The sequence below is a fragment of the Giraffa tippelskirchi genome, chromosome 7, assembly GCF_054371585.1.
Source record: "Giraffa tippelskirchi isolate mGirTip1 chromosome 7, T2T-mGirTip1v1.2.pri, whole genome shotgun sequence".
NCBI classification, from domain to species: domain Eukaryota; kingdom Metazoa; phylum Chordata; class Mammalia; order Artiodactyla; family Giraffidae; genus Giraffa; species Giraffa tippelskirchi.
Window position 1 is genome coordinate 101,887,448 of NC_137281.1, and position 26,931 is coordinate 101,914,378.

Consider the following 26,931-nt stretch of genomic DNA (forward strand, 5'->3'; position numbering starts at 1 on the left):
AGCTGAGAACTTTGAATGTCTTTTCCACATAGAATATCATAATGCATTAAATTGTCCATGTGACAAAACTCCATGTAAAGATGAATATATCGATGACATTCTATTTCTTCTGACCTTATTTACTCTGATTTTAGAAAATAATGATGAATTATTGAGTACAACTGATAACTCAGAGATATTAACAGATACTAGCAGAGCTTGTATAACAGATGAGAATAACAACTTTTGAGTAACAATTGAAAAAAATTAATCTAGTAACCTAATAGCTGAAACTATATTTACATTCTTTGACTTCTTATGAAATCTAACTTTTAGACAGAAGGCTAGTGTGCCTAGAGAGGAGTGAGCTAGACCTTTATGAAAATTATAGGACAAATTATAGAGTTTTGATTTAATTTTAAGAAAAGGGAAAGCCATTGAAATGTTTTAAGCAGAGGTGAATTCTTTAGATGTGTGCTTTGAGAAGATAATCCTGGCTACAAGATAATTCTGGAGAATTTATTAATAGGAGTCCATATTGGAAGTAGGCACAAAATTTAGGATAGAATGCCTAAGAAAAGAGAATGGTTACTTATTTAAGGATACCTGTACAGTTGGAAGAGAGAATTGTACAAGGCTAGTGCCTTGATTCTGGACTTCTCAGCCTCCAGATGATGAAAAATATATATTTAGCAAGTAAAATCAATAGGACTTGGTGATGGTTGCATATAGAAGTAAAGGCTGACCCAAAGTGTCTGATATATTTAACTAGCAAAATTATATGCCATGAATTAAGAAAGTAAGCACTGGGAGAATGTTGAGTACAGGAAAGGTTTTGTAGACTGTTGTAAGTTCATTTTTGGAAAAATCAGTTTCAAAATATATCCAGGAGCAGGGGATATCACAAAACATTGTAGAATAGAAATCACCAATTCTGAGTTGGTCTAGAGCACATAAAGTCTAAATTGGAAATACAGATTGCGATTCATCTGTGACTGTGATCTGAATGTTTGTGTCTCCCCAAAACTTATATGTTGAAATCCTAACCTCCAAAGAAGATGGTACTAGGAGGTGGGTCCTTTAAAAATATGTAATGCCTTGGAAAAGATGATCAAGAGAGATTCTCTAGCCTATTCTATGTAGGGACACAGTGAGAAGGTGCCAGCTATGAACAGAGAGAGAGCCTTCACCAGAGTTCAGTTATGCTAGTGTCTTGGTGCTGGACGTCCCACCCTCCAGAACGATGAAAAATACTTATCAGTTAATTATAAGCTACCCAATCTATGGTAGTTTATTATATCAGCCTGAATGAATAGGACATCTACATATAGGGGGCAACTGAAACCAAAGACAGGATGATATTAACTCAGAAAAGAAAATAGAAGGAGCAGAAAAAGAACAGAATTTAAACTGAGTCTTAATTTGCACCTAATTTTAATGGTATCAAAAAGCTTATATTCTAGAAAGAAAGAAAGAAGAAATACACACACACACACACACACACACACACACACACACGCACAACTATTAAAATATACATTGTTAATGGCCCTAATAGTCTAAATTCTTTCTTTGAGGTCCAGGAAAAAGCATATGATTGATGTTAACAAGGAGTTCTGGTCAGTGGGATAGAAGAAAACACACAGACATCCAAGAGCAATTCATACAAGAACAATTGACATCATTTTTGTGAAAATATAATCTAATCTCAAATGAAAGAAAGGTTGAGGCTTCTCATACTGTGGATGGAGCACAACCTGTGACAAGTGGACAAAAGGGGGAAGTGTGGAAGATATGAAATGCTTCAGGACACAGTCTGCCAATAAAATGCTTGCATTTTGGGTGCATAAAGAAATCAGAAGATAATGAAAATGTGCACATCATTCTTTGGAAGCACAGTGAACATAGTTTCTAACTCCCTCTAATGGAATCATAGAGTCTTCGTAGGCTAGGTAGAATTTGTTAATAGGAATTTTCAGTGTGAACAAAGGAAGAAGAAATTTTTCAATTAGAAAATGTTTTTGATATAAATTATTTTAGGAAATATATACAAAAGTATTTGTCTCCCCATGATCCATGAGATGAAATATCTGAAGAGAGAGAGAATACATAGAACAAGTTCTCCTGAAAGGAAAAGTGATGGCAGAGGTGAGGGTGAGGTGGAGGATGAAAGGTAAGGAGAGAACTATTGCAACAGAGGGTTGACTTTGGACAAAATTTGCCCCTAAACTTTCACAGAGAGCATAGGAAAAGAGATGATTAGAAAGTGACTTATGAAGACTAGAATTTAAGAATAGTCATGTTTCATTGTGAAGAATATGATATTATTGAGAGAGGAAATAAATGTGTGGGATTGTTTAGGGAACCTAAGTAGAACAGTGATTTGTGTACCATGAAAGTGAAAGTATTAGTCGCTCAGTCATGTCCCACCCTTTGAGACCCCATGGACTGTAGTCCTCCAGGCTCTTCTGTCCATGGGATTCTCCAGGCAAGAATACTGCAGTGCGTTGCCATTCTCTTCTCCAGGGGATCGTCCCAACCCAGGGATAAAATCTGGGTCTCCTGCATTGCAGGCAAATTCTTTACCGTCTGAACCACAAGGGATGCCCTTTGTTTACCATGGATGTTTCTAAACAGCAACAGTGCCTATTAAATTCTGTGTGCTGTGTGTAGCCTTTGACCTATATATGAATGAGTTTTATATATGGTGTTACAGCAATATACATAATACATATTGTATATTGAGTTGGCCAAAAAGGTTTGTTGAACTTTTTGGCTAACCCAATAATATGTGTGAGTGTGTGTGTGTGTGTGTGTATAAAATAACATGAAGTACCTTGTGTCTTATAAGGGTAGCTAGAGAATGACTGATATCTGTCTATCAGTGTAAACACTTGAGCGGGTTCTTCAGTGACTCAGTCATGTCCAACTCTTTGCAACTCCATGGACTGAAGCAAACCAGGCTTCCCTGTCCTGCAACATCTCCTGGAGCCAGCTCAAACTCATGTCCATTGAGTCAGTGATCCCATCCATACATCTCGTGCTCTTTTGTCCACTTCTCCTCCTGCTTTCAATCTTTCCCAGCATCAGGGTCTTTCCTATGACTCAGCTCTTCACATCATGTGGCCAAGGTACTAGAGCTTCAGTTTCATCAGTCCTTCCAATGAATATTCAGGAGTGATTTACTTTAGGATTGACTGGTTTGATCTCCTTGCAGTCTAAGGGACTCTCAAGAGTCTTCTCCAACACCACAGTTCAAAAGAATCAATTCTTCAGTGCTCAGCTTTCTTTATAGTCCAACTCTCACATCCGTATGTGATGACTGGAAAAACCATAGCTTTGACTATACATACCTTAGTCAGCAAAGTAATATCTCTGCTTTTTAATATGCTGTCTAGGTTGGTCATAGCTTTTCTTCCAAGGAGCAAGCATCTTTTAATTTCGTGGCTGCAGTCACCATCTGCAGTGATTTTGGAGAAAAAAAAAAATAAAGTCTGTCATATTTCCATTGTTTCCCCATCTGTTTGCCATGAAGTGATGGGACCAGATGCCATGATCTTAGTTTTCTGAATGTTGAGTTTTAATCCATTTTTTCACTCTCCTCTTTCACCTTCATCAAGAGGCTCTTTAATTCCTGTTCACTTTCTGCCATAGGGTGGTGTCATCTGCATATCAGAGGTTATTGATATTTCTTCCAGCAATATTGATTTGAGCTTGTGCTTCATCCAGTCTAGCATTTCCCATGATGCACTCTGCACATAAGTTAAAAAGCATGATGACAATACACAGCCTTGGCATACTCCTTTCCCAATTCAGAACCCATCCATTGCTCCATGTCCAGTTCTAACTGCTGCTTCTTGACCTTCATATAGATTTCTCAGGAGGCAGGTCAGGTGGGAGAGTATTCCCATCTCTTGAAGAATTTTTCACATTTTGTTGTGATCCACAGTCAAAGGCTTTAGCACAGTCAATGAAGCAGAAGTAGATGTTTTTCTGGAATTCTCTTGGTTTTTCTATGATCCAGCAGATGTTGGCAATTTTATCTCTGGTTCCTCTGCCTTTTCTAAATCCAGTTTGAAAATCTGGAAGTTCTAGGTTCATGTACTGTTGAAGCCTGGCTTGGAGAATTTTGAGCATTACTTGGCTAGCATGTGAAACAAGTGCAATTGAGCAGTAGTTTGAACATTCTTTGGCACTGCCTTTCTTTGGTATTGAAATGAACACTGACCTGACCTTTTCCAGGTACTTGAACAGGTACTATACTATTTTAAACCATTGTCTGTTTTTGAGGAAATCATATTATTTAGAAAGAACAAAGTCTTAAGGCAGCATATACATCAGAAAAATATTTATTCTCTTTTGGAAAGTTAATTAAAATAATACAATCCACCATTTATTGAGCAATTACTATGTTCCAAACACTATGCTGAGAATTTCATATCTGTTATCCACTTTAATTCTTATATCCCTGGTTTTATCATTTTCTCATTCCCACTTATAGATGCCAAAACTGACTGACTCAAGCATTTGAGCAAGATTTCTGCATCCTGAACGGTAGAGCGAGGTTTCTAACTACCAGTGTATTAGAGATAAAAGTTTTTGACCCAAACCACTCCCTAGGTTTAACCTCATAATGATTTATTTTTACTTTGCAAACCAAATCTAACAGTTTCATTTAAAAATAATTTTAAAAAACTACCCTTGCTTCTTTTTATATTTCTTTAATTTAACCCAAGAGCAACTGGGCTTCCCAGGGTTCAGTCTTGGCAGACTTTACATTATTCCCTGCCCCACAGCACACACTCAAAGGGAAACACATAAATACATACACAAAAGCATATACCTGACTCCTAAAACCTTAATGGATGATATATATTTTTAATGTAATTTCCATGATACAGTGGAGAAGAGTGGACATCATAAAAATCCTCTTTAAATGCCAGACTTCCTCCATGGTTCCTTTCACAGGGTGACTCTTGTAATAATCTTTCTACTTACACTCTGTCTTTCACTTCTAAAATTTTTTCTAGTCCCTCTCTCTCTCCTCCCTTTTCTAAGTGTAACTATGACAGTTCACGCTTTCTCCTCCTACAATTAGAGCTCCCTGGAAGGTTCTATTCTTTTTTCTATACTCCTGTACTTGCAGTCCATCTACCAATGGAACTAGCTAAAAAAGCTCATTTTCTTTAAGATTTAGCCTGCTGTAGGTTGAGGAAATAATCTAATATTTATTTTCAGTCATTGAAAATTTTAGATTATATATATAAAATGTGGGACTTCCCGGGTGGCTCAGTGATAAAGAATCCTCCTGCCAATGTAGGAAATGTAGGTTCTATCCCTGGGCTGGGAAAATCCCCTGGAGAAGGAAATGGCAACCCACCTCAGTATACTTGCCTGGGAAATCACATGGAGAGAGGAAACTGGTGGGTTACAGTTCCTGGGTTCACAAAATTGTGGGACATGACTTAGTGACTAACAGCAACGTATATAAGGCAGTCATTAAACTTAATTTATGAACATTTTTGAATGCTAGTAAATATTTTATTCTAGAAATAACTAGAAATATGAAATCATACCCTAAATTGTAACACTGAATTTTATTTATGGATTAAATGCTAAATTATGAATTCCAAATTTGAAAAGAATACACACAATGTATTTTTTACTTGTGATTTGGAAAAGCATGAGTTAATAATTTGTACTGCTTTTGTAAGAAAACTACTGAACTTAAACTTGACTTCCTTTTCAGAAATTCATATCTGTTATTTCTTTATTCATAGAAATGTATCTTGTGAATAACTTATTAGCTCTATATTCTTATTCACAATATCTTTACCATATTGATATTTTAGGAGACTACATTGAAGATTTAAGTCTACAACAATTCATTATAGAAGTGTAGATATTTATTGCAAGTGAATACGAAATCTGCCTGATTTGCTATATTTCACACACATAGAAAGGGCCAGAAGGAAATAGGAGAGGCCTCTCATAGACTCATTGATTTAATTATTAATATGAAAAACTTTAGAAGAACTTGAAGTTTAAAAATTATATGTTCAACACATATCAATTGGTAATTAGCACCACCTATTTCAGAAATTATACTGATAAAAATAAAAGAGCAAAAATTAAAATTTGCCGAGTGTAAGCCTTTTAAAGAGGCTCTTAATTTTTGTTTCCTCTGCTTGAAACTGAAGTGAAATAATGAAACAGCATTTTGAGGCAATTCCGAATGGGACCACAGAGCTAAATGTGCTAGAAAAGCAAAGAATTTTTGCACAGATGGTCTGCCATGAAACTTGCCAAATTCACCCAATACACAGGAGCTCTGGGAAAGGTTTTTCTGCCAATGGGCAATATAGTGCTTTTCGAATTTGGATGGCCAAAACCAAAGTCTGAGGACATCATATTATGAAACTGCTTCTCTCTGAGGAAGATCATAAATAACAAGAAAATTATATTGTATAGTTTTGATAAAAAAACATTTCAGATCCAAATCACTGGACTGAAAATGTAGCCTTAATAGTGTTCTTGCAGTCTCTCTTGCTCCGCTCCAATCTCTTCTCAGCAGTAGAGCCAGAGTTATCTGTTTAAAATGCAAATCTCCTTTTGTCACTGCCCTGCAGAAAACCGTTCAGTGGCTTCCCTTTGTCCTTGGGAGAAAACCCCAAATACTTGACATATTGCAGTCCTGCATAGTATAACTGTCTTGTTCATTCTGACCACAGACCACACTGATCTGTAGCTCTTCTTGACCCAGACCTAGTAACCTCATTCTAGCCCATGGGCATTTGCTGTTTCCTCTTCATGGAATTTCTTTCCAGACCTCTGGATCAATTCACTTCTGATCTTTTCCAAGTTAACTGGAGGTCATACCAAATGGTTTGTTTTGTTTTCAGGAAAATTTTCTCTGATCAATTCCCATCTGCCCTACCAGATCAGACTGCCTTGATCATTGAATCTCATGTAGTGAAAGTGAAAGTGAAGTCACTCAGTCATATCTGACTCTCTGTGACCGCATGGACTGAAGCCCACCAGGCTCCTCTGTCCATGGAATTTTCCAGGCAAGAATATTGGAGTAGGTTGCCATTTCCTTCTCCAGGGGATCTTCCTGGATCTTCCCCTCCAGGGATCAAACCCAGGTCTCAAGCATTGAAGGTGGCTTTTTTGACCACTGAGCCACCTGAGAAGAAGCCCATTATATACTTTAAAAGGGTAAATTTTATGTTATATGTAGTATATTTCAGTAAGGCCATTACTAAAAAAAAATAAAAACAAAAAAACCAATGTTCTAATGTAGCAATTAAAGAGAAAAATATTTAGCTGTCAGTAGCAGTGGTTTATTTTCTATATTTTTGATGCTGTTGAGTAAACAAACAAACAAACAAATCTTGACTTTGGTAAGGAGAGACTTTGTTCTAAAAGACTATTGCAATGGGGGAAGGAGGACTATTGTGATGGGCTTCCTTGATGGCTCAGATGGTAAAGAATCTGCCGCAATGCAGGAGACCTGGGTTCAGTCCCTGGAATGGGAAGATTCCCTGGAGAAAGGAATGGCAACCCACTCCAGTATTCTTGCCTGGAGAATTCCCTGAACAGAGGAACCTGATGGGCTATAATCCATGGGGTCACAAAGAGTTGAATGTGATTGAGCAGCTAATATTATTGCAATAGGGAGGACATGCCCACTTAGGAGAGCTCTAAGTATCTCAAAGTCATGCAAGAATACATGTGGCTAGAGATAACTAGGTGTGGAGGATGAGTAGGTGACATGGTGGGACAGTTGACCAGGAAATATCCTTCCTTGTGGTCAGCTGGTTCCCAGGAGGAGCAGTGAAGGGGAGATTGTTCAGTATTCTAATGCTTTATTATGCTCAAGGATGGGCTAGAGTTTAGGATCCTGAGGGATGTGCTGAAGCCTGACTAAAGGTAGATCAATTTAAATTAGGGAGCATTTAATCCAGACTAGTTGGCAAGGACACGCAGTTCAGCGAATCGTTTATGAAACAGTGACTGGGATTTGGAGAGTCTAATTTTGGCTTTGCCATTGGTAAACAAGAGGAACAATATTATCTAAGTCACATAGAGAGGAGTGAGTCTTTGCAGTAATTGTTTCCTGGGACACAAAGCAGTGGGATATTTCTATTTCTTCTTCTTTTTTCCTTTTTTATTTATTTGACTGCACAGGGTCTTAGTTGAAGCAGGCAGGACCTTTATTTGTGGCATATGGGATCTAGTTTCCTGACCAGGGGTTGAACTTTGGCCCCTGCTTTGGAAGCATAGAGTCCTAATTCATGGACCACCAGGGAAATTCCCACTGGGAGATTTTTTTCTTAACCATCACTTTTTTCCAGGAGTATGTGGTTCAGGTAAGCTTCAAGATTGTCAACACCTATTAATTAGAATTCCCCCAAAGGCTGTTTTTGGTTACGTTTATGAATACTATGGTTAGTGCAGAAAGTGAAATGGAATAGACCCAAAATCAAATTAAACCAGTAAATTCTTCCCGCCCTATGAATAATTAGCATGGATATCTATAGCAGATGGGAAGGCCGAGGAGGAGGCTCAGGTTTGTAGCACAAGAATTTTCTGTTTGAAATATTGTTGCTTTATTGTAAAATATCAAAGTTCACAAATTTATTATTGCTTTGGGAAGCATTTCTGTGGACATCTTGATAGAGAGGGTTAGAACATAGTTTTGGCAATAATTGTAGGCAGTATTAAATATTTTATGAGAAATACATTAGTGTAAATCACCATTTTTAAAAGTGAAACATGAATCACTACCCAAAGAATTGGACTTCAGTGCGAGAAATCCTGATTTATCTGCAATGTTTATACTGTATATGTAAATGCCATTTCTCAGAAGCATAAAACTCCGAGTATAATATATTGGTTAGTGTAAGCAGTATAATATATATTTTTTCATACTATGTTAGTTTCATTAATCATATATTTTAAGAATTTTAAGCTTACTTTTTATGAGCATTGCATTACATGTGGCATTGATATGCATGTGTAATTTATCACTTGGCAAGCGAATTATCTTACACTATTTTATGTGCTTGATATATTGATTTTCAGTTGTGATAGATCATTTTAAGATTGCATGGCTTTACTCATGGTGATTTATCCACAGAATCACATAGACTGTGGGGCAAGCTGATGCAGCCCTTTGAACACTTTCTATCAGCTAAAAATAGAGTTGTTAACTAGAATTCTTCACCCCAACAGGGAAATATATTTAGCAAGTTGAAAGAAATAACTTTCATCCAAGTTCTAATTAGTTGTTGAATAAGTGCCCATAAAAAATAGTTTCAATGTCTTTCTTCCATATGCTAATCTTATAACCTATTTTTTAAAACAATAAACAATGAAGCATACAGTCAAAGAAAGAGAAAGATATCATCAGTTTGCTTCAAAGGTCTGTCTTCTATGACTGCTGATTGTCTTTTAATCCTTATCAGCTCAAACACGCACATTTGTATTCACTAGAATTATTGCTTGCTTTGAACAGAGTTCCAAGGAGAGAAAAATATGCAGTGCCCAAACATCAAATATGTGATGGCCACTGCGGAAGATACTCCACAGGGGAACCAGATGAAGTGAAAGGAGTAGTTTTGGAATACTTCCTAGAATTTGCAATAAATAATATTAAAGCCACCCTGCAAAAAATATGCCATCTTGTCACTGGTCCCAAGGTACTTAAATCACAGGAGTAATTGAAGTAATGTATGCCAAGAGGTTTCCTCTTTGCTCTCCTCTCTGATACTCCACTGAAACTGTCATTTTCTCTTTTCCTCCTCTTTGTTTGTATTGTTACGTTGTTATCATTTATAAATATTGCTCCTCACTTTGGTTTCCTAGAGACTAAGAAGGCTTGTTCTTAACGTCCATAAAGTTTCTGCTTAAATATGTGTTTCTGTCTTATTGATATGTCCTCTGCGTAAAGAAAGTTTCTTAGCACATTCTCAGTACTTGATAAATATTGTTGAATAAATTAAAGAATGAATGAGTTAGTGAAATCAGATTTGAAGTGATTTGACTCCATGTCTGGAGTCAAACAATTCCTTAGCCCTTTTTCTTTGATCCTAGACAAGTTGCCTCATCTTTTCAACCTCAGTGTTCTCATCTAGAAATGCAGATAAAGACAGTACCTTATCTCAGAGAGCTTTTGTGAGGACTAAATGAAAGATATAGATAAATCACTTATGTCATACTTACATGGAAGATGATATGCTCACAATAAATATTCAGTTCAGTCTCTCAGTCGTGTCCGACTCTTTGCGACCCCATGAACCGCAGCACGCCAGGTCTCCCTGTCCATCACTAACTCCCTAAGTCCAGCCAAACCCATGTCCATCAAGTCAGTGATGCCATCCAGCCATCTCATCCTCTGTCGTCCCCTTCTCCTCCTGCCCTCAATCTTTCCCAGCATCAGGGCCTTTTCCAATGAGTCAGCTGTTCGCATCAGGTGGCCAAAGTATTGGAGTTTCAGCTTCAACATCAGTCCTTCCAATGAACACCCGGGACTGATCTCCTTTAGGATGTAAGCTGTTGTTAATTTTATTTTCATCACTTAATGCTCTTCCCCTAGGTTTCTTCAAGCATTTGTATTTTTTTCACAAATATATTGATTGGCTTGAACATAAGAGCTTTAAGTAATAAAGGTGAGGCTCTTTTTTATTTGTTTAACTAGAAAAGCTTCCACCTAAAATGAAATATGTTGTCGTTAGTTGCCAAGTCATGTCCAACTTTCATGACTCCATGGACTGCAGCACACCAGGCTTCCCTGTCCTTCACCTTCTCCCAGACTTTGCCCAAGTTCATGTCTATAGCGTCGGTGATGATGGCAAACTACCACAGTATACTTGCCATGAGAACCCCATGAACTGTGTAAAATGACAAATGAAATACAAGGTTTCAGTTTTAACATGTTACCTTTGAAGCAATTTTCAATATATTAAAATGTGGAAAGTAACTGATTTTATCAGATGAGAAATATGGTGATTCTATGTTGTGTATTCAGAAGGAATGTACTTAGAGAAAACAATCAAAGGGAAAAGTATGTTTGGGGAAAAAACATGCTGTACCTTTTTTTGAGGTATGGATCTGAACTACCATATGACCAAGTTGTAGAAAAAGACCATATAGCTTTCAAATGTCATGAATCTATAATGGCAGTAATGAGGGGGAAAAAAAAAAAAGAAATTGTAAATAATTAGCTCAAACCTACCTGTACAGAGGGGCTTCCCTGGTAGCTCAGACGGTAAAGCGCCTGCCTACAATGCAGGAGATCCGGGTTCAATCCCTGGGTCAGGAAGATCCCCTGGAGTGGCAACCCACTCCAGTATTCTTGCCTGGAAAATCCCATGGACCAAGGAGCCTGGTAGGCTACAGTCCATGGGGTCGCAAAGAGTCTGCCAGGACTGAGCCACTTCACTTCACTTTTTCTTCACCCGTACAGAACTGTATTACAGACAGATCTCATCTTATTGTACTTTTCTTTATTGTGCTTCATAAATTTTGCAAATTTCATAAACGTTGAAGCTTTATGGCAACCCCTGCGTGAGCAAGTCTACTGGAGCCATTTTTCCAACAGCATTTGCTCACTCATGTCTCTGTGTCACATTTTTGTAGTTCTCAAAATATGCAAACTTTTTTCGTTATTATTATATTTGTTTTGATGACCTGTGATCAGTGGTCTTTGATGTGACAGTTGTTTCACTGCTGCAAAAAGATTATGACTTGCTGAAAGTTCAGATGGTGGTTATTATTTTTAAATTAAGATATGTACATTTCTTTAGGCCTACTGCTATTGCAAACTTAATAAACTACATTATAGTATAACATATCTTTTAAATGAACTGGGAAACAGAAAAAATTCTGTGACTCTCTTTATTGCTATATTTGCTTTATTGCAGTGGCCTGGAACTGAACCCTTGATATCTTCAAGTGAAGTGAAGTGAAGTGAAAGCCACTCAGTTGTGCCTGACTCTTTGTGACTCTATGGACTGTAGCCTGCCAGGCTCTTCGGTCCATGAAATTCTCCAAGCAAGAATACTGGAGTGGGTTGCCGTGCCCTCCTCCAGGGCATCTTTCTCACCCAGGGATCGAACTCAGGTCTCCTCATTGCAGGTAATATCTTCAAGGTTTGCTTTTAAAAATAAATTTCCAAATAACTGTCATTGCAGCAGCTACCGCTAGATGTCATGCACTTCTTATTTTGTCTTCTCACACATGGTAGGTTCTATTAGAGAGCAGTATGCCCCTCAGAATTTAAATCCTAGGCTTTTGGTGGACATGAGTTATAAGAGCTTTAGGCATACATTAGGATTTGATAAAATTAACTGTCACTAAGATTGTATATATCTATAAAAATAAGATCTATTTTGATCAAATTGACCTGTTAATTTAGTCAAATTTAGATTTAATTAATTTAATAGGTCTGCTTTATGAATTTGAGAAATGCTTGCCAAGTTTTTATCTAATTTTACCCATAACTATAGATTTGAAACATGGATATAGTCCCTGTTGTACTATGTATTTATTCAATTTTATCCTCTGAGAAGTATTTTTATATTCCTGTCATGCAAAGTCAATGCATATTGGGTCTGTGTTGTGACTTTAGCAGAGCCATTTGTTGAAGCAGAACCATCTTAGACTCTATTTACAGCATTCTGTTACTGGAATAATAAGGAACAGCACAACCTCTAAAATATGCTCACAGATCAGGAAGAGAATGTTATCTTGTGTTTAAAATAAACTCTTAAGGAGCTTGTTTACCCACTCTCATTTAAAAAAAATAGAACATCTAAAGTTTTAGTTTGAAAATGGTGTGTATTTCTTCCCTAGTAACTTTTGGAGGTAGTGTAGCTAAGTGAACATAGAAGATTAAAATTATGTGGTAAATTAGAAGATTTGTGTTAAATTGTTTAGCTTTCATTTATACCTTCCTAAATGTGTCATGGGTTCCATAGCCATTTCTCTCACCTGAATTATCATATCCTAATCTTTACTTTGTATATGTGAGAATCACATGAAATAATATGTAAAAACTTATTACAGAATTTGAAGGTCTTGGTCATTCCTCTAATTCACATGTGAACTTGGGGGAGGGCCCTGGACTTTCTCTTAATCTCTCCCAGAGTAATTGGTGGTGGGGGAATATGGGTTACACATATGAGGATAAGGAACAGGGGGCAGACATATTTCTCCTGCCTTCTTTTCTAGCCCTGCTATTTTGGAATTAGTTCCACTTGTGGAATTTCTTTGCTCTGTGCAGTCTTCTCTAAGCTTTGAAAATCAGCCTAGCTTCTTTATCTTTAAATAGCACCAACATGGGGCTGAATTTGCCTACAAATTTTCAGAGCAAGATAGGTGTTTATGTTGAAGCACTGCAAAACTAAAATCGAATATTAAAATATTTTGTTGTAAAAAAAAAAAAAAAAATGTCTGCTAGGTATACCACGGGCATTTTTCCCCTGGCCACCTTTGTCTTCAGGCTCCAGTTCCGGGCCAGGCTCTGTTCTCCTTCCCTCCCTCCCCTGATTCCCTGCTCTCATCTTAGACATCCAACCTCCTTTCCCCTTCTTTCACAAGCTCTATACATTTTTTGCTGACTTTTTATGTAGACCCAATTACCTATCTTTAGACTTACCATCTTTTTTCCTATATGAGGTTCTTGAGACATACAGCCCTTATTTAATGACACTGCATGCGTCAGACAAGGAGTCCAAGGCAGCAAATGTTCAAAACCCCAAACTCCTTGATGGGTTTCAGGAAGGCATTTTTAAAAGCAAGTGTGGGAGAAGAGTTGCTTGATAAGTGATCAGATCGTGCACAATTCTCTGGTTGATGAGGAAACAGGACAGTGTCACAGGGAGTAAAATTATCAATCTTTAGGCATTAGTAGATCCAGGGGCTACATTCTCATGGTCATCAAGTTGTTAATGTCTTCCATTTGGTGAAGGGTTTATCGTCTGCAAAACAACTCAGGAATGTGCATCAAGTGCTGTTACGTAGGCACTTCAGAGAAGAACCAAAGACCTTCTGACTGCTTTATGGCTGATTTACTGCTTAAATTCTTACCAATTCTCCTGGTGCAACTACTATTTTTGTTGCTGCATGTTCACATACTTGTTTTTTAAACATTTTTTAAAAACTGGTTTATTTGTTTTAATTGGAGGATAATTACTTTACAATGTTGTGATGGTTTTTGCCATACACCAACATGAACCGGTCACAAATATATATGTGTCCCCCCCATCCTGAACTCCCCTTCCACCTCCCTCCCCTCAAGCCTCTGTGCATGGGTGCCAAATTGAGACTCAGAGACAGATTTTGGGGTGAAGTAGTAAAGAACAGCTTAATTGTTTTATTTGCTTTGTCAGGCAAAGGAGAGACAGCGGGCTTATGCCTCAAAAACAAGAGGATTTGGTGAGTAGTTTTCTAGCAGTGGTTAAAAGGCAGAGTTGTTGATAAGGATCAAAGTGTGTGCAGGGCCTGCACTCCTTTAGCATGGCCTCAGGTGGTCTCCTTATGAACTTCTCTGGTTCCTTTACTCTGACCTCAAGTGATGTCCTCCTTGTCTCTGCATCCCTTCGCATCCCTGATTAGCAACTGTTCAGAATACCCTTCGGAATTCAGGGCAGGTCATGGAGGCTGCCGTCTATTCCCTAGAGACATGAAATGGAAACACAGAAAGGCTTCTGTGGCCAGGAGCCCCACATGGCCCTGCTCAGTTTCACTTTCAGTCATTAATTCTTGAGCCAGGCTTTTGTGAACTCAAGGGAGGCCTGGGAGACTGCAAGTTTTCTACAAACAAGAGGCAGGCAGAGGACATGGGGAGCGGGGTCTGTCCCAGGAAGGCCCTTTAAGGGCCTGCTCAGTTACACTAGTGTAAGCAAGTACTATGGTATGAGAAATAAAACCTTTCCATTTTCATATTACAGATATTATTTTCTAACATTTTTAACTCAGATTCATAGAATTAAGTTGATTCTACTGTTTCATGAAATGCTGTTATACTCATCTGTGCAAGATGCTTTATTTGTTCTCTTTTTATTGTTATTTTCACTGTATTTCCCATCCTCAGTCCTATAGTTTTCTTATTCTTATGAATTTAACATACATCTGTCAAGCTTTCTTTTTATATATTTATATACATGTTAAGTATAGAACTGAAAAACAACCCCCACTATTCTATGTGTGTGTTTAAAAGCAGTAAAAATGTCTTTATTCTAAATTTCACTCTCTTCCTGCTGCTGCTGCTGCTGCTACTGCTAAGTCGCTTCAGTCATGTCCAACTTTCTTCCTAACTGTTCTCAAATATCTGTTTATTTTGAAATGTATTCTGATTGCTGTATGTAGATCTGTCACCAAGTCGTATATCATTTTGTAGCATCTTTTCTTTTCTGTGTCAATGGGAAATTATAATAAAACTGGGTTTACCTCTTGATGAGTATTGAGCCAAAGACATAACCCAGCTAAAGTCAGGAAGAAGGAAGAATTTATTGTTATTCGCAGCAACTAAGAACACTGCGAATCTTTCCCCAAACAGTGTCTCTCCAAACAGCAAAACTGGGTAAATTTTAAGCTAAGGGTACATGCGTATCCATGAAGGGATTTGGTCAGAGAATTCAGCATAGAACTGGGGCTAAGGTCAACAGGGTCCAAGCTTTAGTTGACTGAAGTTGCAAGGACCAGCATCAGGGAGGCCTTAGTTCTTGCTGAATTCAAAGACATGAATCAGAAACTAGGACCAGTTTTATCACCAAACTATTGTTTCTTGATTGCTTTTCCTTTGTTCCTGCTTTCCCTTACTTCCCTTAACGTCACTGATTACTGGGACCTGTTCAAGGGCAAGCATTATGGCCAGGCTTAGATCACAAAATGGCTACATCCCAAAATGCCTTCTCTTTAGTCAAGAAAGCCACGCCTGGTTCTCTTTCCCTGGGGACGAGTACCTTATCTGGTTACAAAATGGGGCATATTTCTTATCTGTAGCATAAGAATACTTGCACTTAAATCACAACATTATGTTTACATGAAAAGTACTTATTCAATGGTGAAGGGGTTCAGAATAAGTGTCCCCCAAATTTGCCAGTTTCCCTTGAGGATTACTTTGAGCTAAAGGCAATCAAGACCCAACTGACTCAGGAAAACCTTTTTACTTCCCATGTAAATATCTAAAAGAAATATAAATTTCTCTATTTGTAGGGAAAATTTGCAATAATAAAATAAATTTACATTGGAAAGGAAGCCTATACCTGGAAGAGAGCTAAAACCAAAAATAATTTTTTTACCTAAGAAACTTATTTTCATAACAGGTTAAACTTTGTTTACCAAACACTTTCTCCTCTCACTTTCCTGTGAATTGTCTTCCTTTTTGTATGTCAGATCCTTACCCCTTTTTTTTTAGCCCAAGAAGTTTTGTATCTCAATTGCCTAACTGCCTTTTCAGTCTCTTATCTTTATGGGAATTCCTTATATACACAGTTAAATACTTTGTTCTCTTGTTAATCTGTCATATGTCATTGTAATTGGTAGATGAGCCACAGAATCTAGAAAAATTTTCCTCCCCAAAATGATTATTAATTATATGATACTAATCTGAACATAAGGCTTCCCTGGTGGCTCAGTGGTAAAGAATCCACCTGTCAATGCAGAAGACACAAGAGATGCAGATTAGATCCCTGGGTTGGGAGGATCCTCTGGAGAAGGAAATGGCAACCCACTCCAGTACTCTTGCCTGGGAAATCCCATAGACAGAGGAGCCTGGCATACTACAGTTCATGGGATCACAAAGAGTCAGACACAATTTAGTGACTGCTGCTGCTAAGTCGCTTCAGTCGTGTCCGACTCTGTGCGACCCCAGAGACGGCAGCCTACTGAGCATGCACAAATCTGAACATAGCAAACACACCTAGACTTTATATGTCTAAACACATGTTTTCTGTTTCTTACTTGTGGAACAAAACTTGTAAATTCTACATTGAGTAGTAGAATTAAAAGGACAAAATTCCCTGAGCATTGTCATGTACTCTAAGTTATAGGTTTCCAGATTTGGCTGTATGTCAAGGACACTTGGGGCTTCCCAGGTAGTGCTAGTGGTAAAGAACCTGCCTGCCAGTGCAGGAGACATAAGAGATGTGGGTTCGATCCCTGGGTCAGGAATATCCCCTGGAGGAGGGGATATTTTTGCCTGGAAAATCCCCATGGACAGAGGAGCCTGGCAGGCTACAGTCCATGGGGTCGCCAAGAGTCAGACTACGACTGAAGCAACTAAGCATGGATGCATGCACAGGGATACTTGGAGATCTTATAAAAAATAAATATTTCTCAGTCTCTCTAGCTCTACTCGGAGAAGGCAATGGCACCCCACTCCAGTACTCTTGCCTGGAAAATCCCATGGACGGAGGAGCCTGGTAGGCTACAGTCCATGGGGTCGTTAAGAGTCGGACACGACTGAGCGACTTCACTTTCAGTTTTCCCATTCATGCACTGGAGAAGGAAATGGCAACCCACTCCAGTATTCTTGCCTGGAGAATCCCAGGGATGGTGGAGCCTGGTGGGCTGCCGTCTATGGGGTCGCACAGAGTCTGACACGACTGAAGCGACTTAGCAGCAGCAGCAGCTAGCTCTACTCAGTGGGAATTATTGAGAGTTCTGGCCGTTCTTCTAATTTACAAGTCAACTCGGTAGGCAGAAGTCATGGAATTGATAGCTTCCGGTGAACGATGCCAGACTTGTAACCTCCAAAGAAGAAGATTTAGCTTCAGGACCAGGGACCAGGATTGATCACTCAAGAGCTTTCGTGTAGCAGAGTTTTATTAAAGTAAAAAAGGACAGAGAAAGCTTCTGACATAGACAGCAGAAGGGGGATGGAATGTGCCCCCCTGCTAGTCTAATCAAGGCCTTGTATACTTTTACCAGACCCACTCCCACAACATACATCTTAAATTAACAAGATCTTAAACTAACAATAGAAAGGTCTTACCAGACCTACTCCCACAATATACATTTTAAGAGAACAGGATTAGTCTGAAGTTTCCTGTTAAGAAAGAGAAACATGTCCTCAAGCAGGATATATTATAGTTTAAGATGAGTTGTTTTGTTGTGTAATCATCAGCCCTGGACTTAAAGAAGGTTAGTCTTAAAGACTGTTGTCATAACAACTCAGACTTTAAGAAAAGATTTTTGTGTCTTCTGTGACTAAGACAAAGCAATGTAGAAAAAAAGTTTGTCCTTTGCTCCTTGAGAGCCCAAGACCCCTTTCTCCTCCTCGAAGGCCCTGGACCCCTTCCTCTTACCTAAGAATTAGCTCTCTTAGAATCTCTCCTAATAATTGAAGTGAGGAAAGTAGGGGTATGTGAGGTGTCTGGAGTCTATCTACCTATCACTCATCATGTAGCTATCTCTAGATATATAGCTTCTATATATCTTCATCTGGATGGATTGATCTCTTTCTTTAAAGAGATTGAGGTCAAGAGAGAGATTTTGTTGTTATTGTTTAGTCTCTAAGTCCTTTTTGACTCTTTTGTGATGACAGGGTCTGTAGCCCCACCAGGATCCTTCTGTCTTTGGGATTTCCTAGGCAAGAAGAATGGGTTGAGATCTAGATCTTGTTTACATCTAGAACCCATATATACATATCTTCATCTTTAGTATATCTCTGTCTGTATCTGTTATCTATATTTTTATATAGTCTCAGACAGTTCTGATATAGTCAGTTCTGAGTACCACTGCTTAGTACACATAGCTTTTCTGAGATTGATTAGAAATGAATAGTCGGATCTGCCATTACTATTCTACCACAGAAGAGGTTGAATTTGATGGTATTGATGTTGCCATATGTATTTTGAGACTGAAAAATGCTATTTTTTTGTTATGCATTTAAAATAATGATAAAAGTAATAAATAGTGATGATAGTTAATGGAGAAAAGCCTCAGAATAGAGATTCTCATTTCTAATTTAGCTATAATTTGAAAATTTTAACATCTTGAATTTCTTTTTGGTCTAATGATTTCTAGATGTGGGTGTTTTGGTTTGCTTTTGCATCTAGTATTGATGAATAAAAGAATTTTCTATATTATTTTGGATCAATGAAATTAGTGGTGATTCATTTCAGATCACTTATGTTTATACTGTATGTGGAAGTTCTAATTCATTTGTTATTTAATTTAAAATCTTTTTTATGGGTATGGGAATATCTATTAGTAGAAAAGAGAAGCTATAAGTGTGTGGATAAGCTATCTATATCAGACTTTAAATGCTAGTCTGAAGATCATAAAAATGTTCAAAATTCATCTCAGTACTTGTTCACTCATAGTTTGAGTGCTTGGTCAATGCAGATAAACCCAGAACAAATTCCTAAGTAGATGTGTACTTATTGGTTTTAGAGGAGAGAATGGCTGACAGATTTACAATTCAATTGTGGCTAAATATGCTGGCCTCAGCCACTGAGAAGGAATAATTACTAAATATTTTAGTCATCATTCAGAATTGTACCACAATCACTTTCAGAGCCAATTTTGATAATTTCCTGTGAATATATGAACTCTGATCTGACTGGAACTAATTATTATGGATCCATGTAGGACTCTTATTTTTTTAAACCAATTGTTGAATGATTTCTAACAGTAGGAGCTGAAAAAATATCTTCTAAACACAAGTTGTTCAGATAACATATGTTTAGTTTTTCACTGAGGAAAAATTATAGACCCAAATTTACAAATGGTACCTTAACATTCTTTGGGAAGAGGTTTCACTTATAAAATCATGACAGAAGTGATTATGAAGGTATTACACTCAGCTTGTATTCAGTAGTTTCCGCCCCTACTATTAAGCTATTGGCAGCCCAAGGCTCTTCAAACCCTGAAGATTTGATAAGAACAATGGAAAATCTATGAATAAGGGTTTAACTACTCCATTTCTGCAAGGAGCGATTAATTAAACTCAATGAGTAATCTTCAACTACTGTGTCATGACTACAGTGGTTTAGGACTGCTAAAGAGGGGGAAAGAATGTGACAGGAAAAATGCACCATGTTTTTCTTCAAATACAAGGGACTAGAAATAAAAGATGAGAAAACAAAAGATGATGACATTTTATCTACAATTGATGGACAAGGTAAGGTAGTCCAGGCAATCAGAAGATTGGGTGCACTAAAATACTGCTTACTTATTGGTGTCTGGTATGGTTTATTTATTTCTTGGTGAAAAAAAGATATTGTTTTCCTACTTATTTAGTCTTAAATTTGAATTTAAGCCTTAAGTTTGAATTTCTGATGAGAAATTCTCATTTAGCGTTAGCTGAGAAATTTCTTCCAACTCTTTTTAATGTTCTAAGGACTGCAGCATCTCAAAATGGCTCCAAGGAAAACAAAAAAAAAAAACACCCCTAAAAGTGTTTACTATTTGTAAAATTTTGGCCAAGCATGATTCAATTAAATATTAGAAATGACTAAGAGAATCTGTGGAATCACAATAATGGAAGAATGTTAATAATGCGTTAACATTTAAGTGAAATTCTGAGTGCACAGATTTTAAATGTCTTGTTAATTAGTTATTCATATTAGTTAATATTTAGTCATAACAATTTTTCTTAAACAAAGATTTACATTAAAAACATAACAAAGCAAGTATATAGTTTTCTATATAGAATCTTATCTTGATGATGTGCCATTCATATGTGTCCCTAGCTTTCTAGTATTTCATTCACTGCATTGAAGGTCCATTGTGCTATGTGCTGGTATTTTGTAATTTTTTCAGGAAATACAAACATGTTAATAATAATAATAATGGCAGCACCAAGAAATGTGACATTTAAAAAAGCATTTTACATTTAATTTTTTAATGAGAGAAAAAGATACATACAGAGATAATTATAGAAAATATAAACATACTTTTGTTAGTCTGAAAACATAATAATTGTATGATCATAACATGTAGATAATAGTCATATCAATGGATTAAATTTAGCATAAGTTTAATATTACCTACACAAGAGAAAAATATATAATATGTAGAATTTGGTCAGAAGTCTTAGACAATACCAGTAAAAAGTAAAAGAATACAAGGAATTATCTTTTGTTTATATTATGTAAATTATTCATTTATTTATTTGCATAGATTGAATTTTTCTTTTTACTCACCAGAAAACAAATTGGATTTCCTACTCTTGTATGCTGATTTATTTTATACATTTCACCCCTATTTATTTTTATTGGTATGCAGTAATGTCTGATGAGAACTTCTCAAACATGCCCATGGAAAAGCAGTATTGAAGGAATTTGCTTTTGACATTCAAGTGTAAATTTCCAGTAATAAGGGATCATTAATGTTTTTCTTAGAAAAATGTATTTTCTAATTAGACATACTTTTATTGTTTTTTTCTTCACCAACTCCTGTAAAGCAAATTATTTCATTCAAATGATGTAGTTTCTCAAGGAATATATTCAACAGCAACTTAGACTCTTGGAAATGTTACCAAACTAGTTCTTTGTGTGGGACTCAAAGCAAGCCAAACTCTTAAGTTGCGGAGGTTTATAGCTGAGAAAGTGTTTATTCACAAGGCAGCAAAGCAAGGAAGCTAGAGGATACGTTTCAGAACTGAGTACCTCACCAAAGGCCAGGATGTTGGGACATTCATGGGATAAAAAGGGTAGTCTTAGTGGTGGGAAAAGGTGATTGGAGGCAGGGAGCAAAGTGAGGTAATCAATGTTCTGCTCAGGCCTTCTAGTTAGGAGAGTCTGCATATTCAAAACAGAGACACTGAGGGTGATTGGAAGGTGGAGTTTTCAGGCCTCTAACATAAATCTGGAAACCTGCTCAGACTCAGTTTTCAGGGCACTGGTACCAACCAGCCCTAGCTGGCTCTTACAACTAAGAGCTGAATCCAAGTTCCTATAAAACAACTGGGCTGCAAGAAGCTGGAAAAGTATGCAATTAAAGAGAGGCAAAATAAGAAAGAAACAAAAAATGAAAGCGAGCTTAATCAATGAAGGCAGTGTATATTCAAAGGGGTTTTAACAAGCTGTTCCCTTATCTGTTCTGTAGGATGAACTCAAGAATTCCTATTAGTTATCAGCTTCTGTTAACTCTATGGGACAGGGTTTCAGGAAGTTGCTGATAATGGGGGAAGTATGTGGCACATGGGTCACCGTCTCCTAAAGAGCAAACAGTAACAAAATCCTGGCTCTTCCATTTAAAGTATAAGAGATATTGAAAAATTGCTCAGCATCCTTAACGTCAGTTTCATCATTTCTAAGTTGGGGACGATAATATTTAGTGTTGATCAGGTTAGATGAAACACATATTTCTAGTACAATTCCTGGCATTTAATTGTATCTCAATAATGCTAGCTATTGTTGTTACTGTGTGCTCAGTCACTCAGTTGTGTTTGACTCTTTCCGACCCCATGAACTGCAGCCTACCAGGCTCCTTTGTCCATGGGGTTTCCCAGGCAAGAACACTGGGGTGGGCTGCCGTTTCCTCTTCCATGGGATCTTCCGCACCCAGGAATCAGAGCAGCGTCTCCTGCATTGGCTGGCGGATTGTTTACCACTGAGCCACCTCGGAACTATTATTAAAATTCTTTAACTCATTGTCTATGGACAGATAGCCATAATCTTCCCCTTAACTTGACTTAACTATAGATAGGCCCTTGATCTCTTTTTTCTAATAGCATTATTTTAGAGAAGTAGATATTGTTGTTTTTCTCTGCCCCTTTGAATTTTTTTTTTTCCTCTGCCCCTTTGAGATTTTAATCTTTTAAAAGTCGCCCACAACATTAGAACCCAGGACCCTGGGGGAGGGGTTCTTTTGAAATTTAATCATCAAGGAAGAAACACCTGTGTCTCCCCGTCTCATCAGGAAGGAGGGAGATTCAGTGCGTATCTTGCTATTAATTGTAAAACTTTCTCCTGTCTTGAAGACTGGAGAAAATTTACTACTCTTTTGGGTAGAACCTAGTAGCAAATACAGGAGAAGTCAATGGCGACCCACTCCAGTACTCTTGTCTGGAAAATCCCATGGACGGAGGAGCCTGGTAGGCTGCAGTCCATGGGGTCACGAAGAGTCGGACATAACTGAGCGACTTCACTTTCACTTTTCATTTTCATGCATTGGAGAAGGAAATGGCAACCCATTCCAGTGTTCTTGCCTGGAGAATCCCAAGGATGGCGCAGCCTGGTGGTCTGCCGTCTATGGGGTTGCACAAAGTCGGACACGACTGAAGCGACTTAGCAGCAGCAGCCGCAGTAGCAGATACAGATCCCCTTAACCCTCCAACCCCTACCCCCGCTCTTAAAATTGCCCCTGACTTTTATTTCAGCACAGCTGAGTTTTCGCACTTGGTCTGTGCTCTCTCCTCTATTTGCCAGCCATAGTATCAAAATAGAATCAACTTCTCTTTGCACATCTTCTCTGGTGCAAGCTTTTCTTTAGTACTAACTCATAGTAAACACTTGATAAATGGCAGTAGTAGATCTTATTTTTAATATTATTAGAACAATGATATGAAGCATCACTTTAAAAATAAACACTTTTGCTTGAAGAATAGCTATTTATAACATAAGTGTTTGCATAAAGTAGAAGTTTCTGATGAGAATATGGTGTTTCTGCATGATTTACAGTAAGAATTTTGGTTGAGAACAGGATCTGGCTGTGGATGTGAGTAGGAGACAGTTGAGTCATGGATAATTTTGGTGAAGATCCTACTGTGATCTTTGCATCCCAGTCAGTTAGGAGGTGCCAGCTTATGTACCCTTGACAGTGACAGGGAGAGGAAGACAGTAAGGTCCTCAAAACAGGATGAAGGGAAAGGGCCTGGAATTGGTAATGACCTAGAATTGATACTGATTGGTGCTGTCTGCCCTTTATTCATCAGCTGATGGTATCCCAGGATTCAGTTCTCAGCACACATTGCTTATATCAGCAGCATTAACATCAGCTGGGAACAACTTGGAAAGGCAAACTCTCCACTTCTACCACAGACCAACTTGGGTTGAGGTTCAGCAGCCTGAATTCAGAAAGGCTGAAATATAGGTAAGTTATTATTATTCATTCATTAGGCAAAGCCTTCCAGTTATATGTGTTCTCATTGTTATGTGTTAAACAGAAATGTTCCAGAGCGTTTATTTCAGCCTTGAATTTTATCTACCCTAATTCTTTTTAACTTAGAAAGAGTAGTGCTAAGGTAAAATAAGATAGGAAAAGAATAAAGAAGAAGCAATTGGGGAGGGGGAGGGAGAAGTAAAAATCAAGAGGTGAAAAGAAAAATGATACCAAAGACCTAAAGCTTTTTGATAAAGTGAAACTACTTTATTTTCTTTTTTTTTTGTTTTCAACATTCCCATTTTATTTTATTTTTTTAAATAAATTTATTTATTTTAGTTGGGGGCTAATTACTTTACAATATTGTAGTAGTTTTTGCCATACATTGACACTTTATTCAGGCCTAAGACCAAATATGCCTTGAATAACAAACATTCAAGAATGTAAGAGAATAATCAGGTTTGTTTTTAATGCCTATTCTGATACTACAGGGAAAACTAAAAGGAGAAAAGAAGGTAGCACAAAAGGAGAGAGACAGAAACTTTCAGACCTTTTAGTTTCAGGGCACTTTTACATCCTTAAAAGTTATTAATGGCTTCAAAGAACTTTTGCTTGTGTGGGTTTTGTCTGTTGATATTTACCGTATTAGAAATTTTTAAAAAAATTATAAAATAACAGTAACAAATCTATTACATGTTAACATAAATAAGGTATTTTAAGGGAAATTATCTTATTTTCCAAAACAAAAAAATATGAAGATGCATGACATTGTTTTATATTTTTTGCAAATTTCTTTGCCTGGCTTACTAGAAAACATCTAGAGTCCTCACCCCTTCTTCTGTTCTCAGTCTTCTGCAATATTTTGTTTTGATTGATAAACATGAACAAAATCCAAACTTACACAGGTCTGTAGTTGAAAAGGAAGAATTTTATGGAACACCCAAAAGGGTCTTGGGGACCTCTGAGAGGTCCTCAGACCTCACTTTGAGAACTGCTGGGCTAGATTATCCTAGACTCTCCAAATCTCAGTAGTTTACAACACATGCCTCCCAAACCTCAGAGACTTGCTCCCTATTCATGCTGCGTTTTATGTGAATCAGCTGGAGGCTTTGCTCAGGCATGCAGGCTGTCTGAACAGCCACTGCCAGTCATTGGGAGAGAGGAGGATGAGCATGGTGACACATGTGCTGATTCTTAACCATTCTTCTGGGAAGTGACTGCCTCACTGCTGTTCACAGTTTATTAGCTGAAGCACCTGCTTTATGTGGTAACAAGACTAATCTTCCTTCAAGGAGGGGCATGAAATATTGGTGAATAGAATTTAGTTTATCATACTGAAACCTCCAGGTGACCAAAAGATGCTTTTGAAAAATGTAACCCCCAACTAGCTATTGATTAAAGTGCTATTTCAAAAGGAAATCATATTTAAATAGTTACTGTAACATTATATGAAGTTAGATGTGATTTGGTTTCTGTGTTATTCTGCTTCATGAATGTGTATCTTCCTAAACTGATACAGCAGGCAAGCATATAATTTTTAGAATGTAGTATAGATAATGATTCCTTTTGAAAAATTAAGCGTGAATTCTTGATTTAAAAAACATGGTATTATGAGAAAATAAAATGTGATATAATTTAAGCTTGCAAAATTATAATGACATTTTCAAATATTTACTGAGTACCAACTGTGTACTTATGTACCATGCTCAGGATTTAGGGCTTTACCTGTTACTTGGATGAATTTCTGAATGGATTCCTTTATGTGGTCATGTGAGGAAATTGTGATACCTACAACGGTAAACACAAAGTTCTTGAAGATAGTTGAAATGACTTTGATTAAAAAAAGAGTTGGTTAAAATTATTTATTCAATCCAGAATAAATTATAGGTAGATGTTAATGATTTAAAAAGAAAATGATCTTTCTTTCTTTGAACAATAACAGTCATTTCATCTGATGATTTAGTTTTGTCTTGAATATCTATTTCCTAATGCTTCTGTAACAAATTACCATAAACTTTGTGGCTTAAAACAATACAAATTTATTATCTTTCAGTTTGGGAGCTCAAAAGTCCAAAATGACCTTAGAGCCTAATATAAAGGTGTAAGCAGAGCTATGTTTCTTTTGGAAGCTCTAGGGGAGAATCCATTTCTTTACCTTTTTCAGGTTCTAGAGACCTCTTGGAATTCTTGCATCCTGGCCCCTTCCTCCAGTTCACAGCCAACTCCAACCTCTGTTCAGTCTTCCATTTGTTCTCAGTCTCTGATGCTTCTGATTCACTCTCATAAGGACCCTTGTGATCACAGTTCGGACCATCCATATGATCCAGGATAATCTCATTTTAGGACCTTTAACTTAATCACATCTGTAAAGTCTTTTTTGTTTTTTGTCATGTAAGGGAACTTACTCAGTTTGGGGAATTACAACATGAATGCCTTCAGGTAGAGGAGGAGTTCGTTATTCTGTCTTCTATAGCTTTTCTTCTTAAAGAGTGCAGGAGATGTCTATGGGTTTCCAAGTACTTGTGGGACCATAAGAGCTGCATACTTAGAATATAAATTAAAATTGTGTTCTTTTGTAGCCACAAAAACTGCAGAGGATGGCCAACTACCTTTCCTCACTCCTAGCTGCAGATCATTTTATCATGAAGATTGATAACCATTGCAGTTTTATCCTATATGTTTCAGGGTACTATTATTATCCACATTAAAAAACCTAATTAACTCTTCACTTTCTCTGCACTATTTTCATACATAGCTGGGCTACCCAGCTTTGTATGTATGTATGTATATATGTGTATATGTGTATAAATATACAAAGACATAGCAAGAAAACGCGATTTAATTGCTTAGACTTTTTTTTTTTTTCCAGTTAAGTAACTGAAAGGTTGT

At 37.3% G+C, this 26,931-nt stretch overlaps 1 long non-coding RNA gene across 1 annotated transcript in view; it reads left to right on the top strand.

Annotated features, from left to right (window-relative positions):
* Positions 1–11,068: 11,068 nt before the first annotated feature.
* Positions 11,069–26,931, top strand: part of LOC145514133 (uncharacterized) — a 263,897-nt gene continuing 248,034 nt past the window's right edge. Inside the window, exons 1-2 of the long non-coding RNA XR_014059857.1 lie at positions 11,069–12,120; positions 23,876–24,033. This is a non-coding gene — a long non-coding RNA (uncharacterized LOC145514133). The remainder of the gene's footprint in view (positions 12,121–23,875; positions 24,034–26,931) is intronic.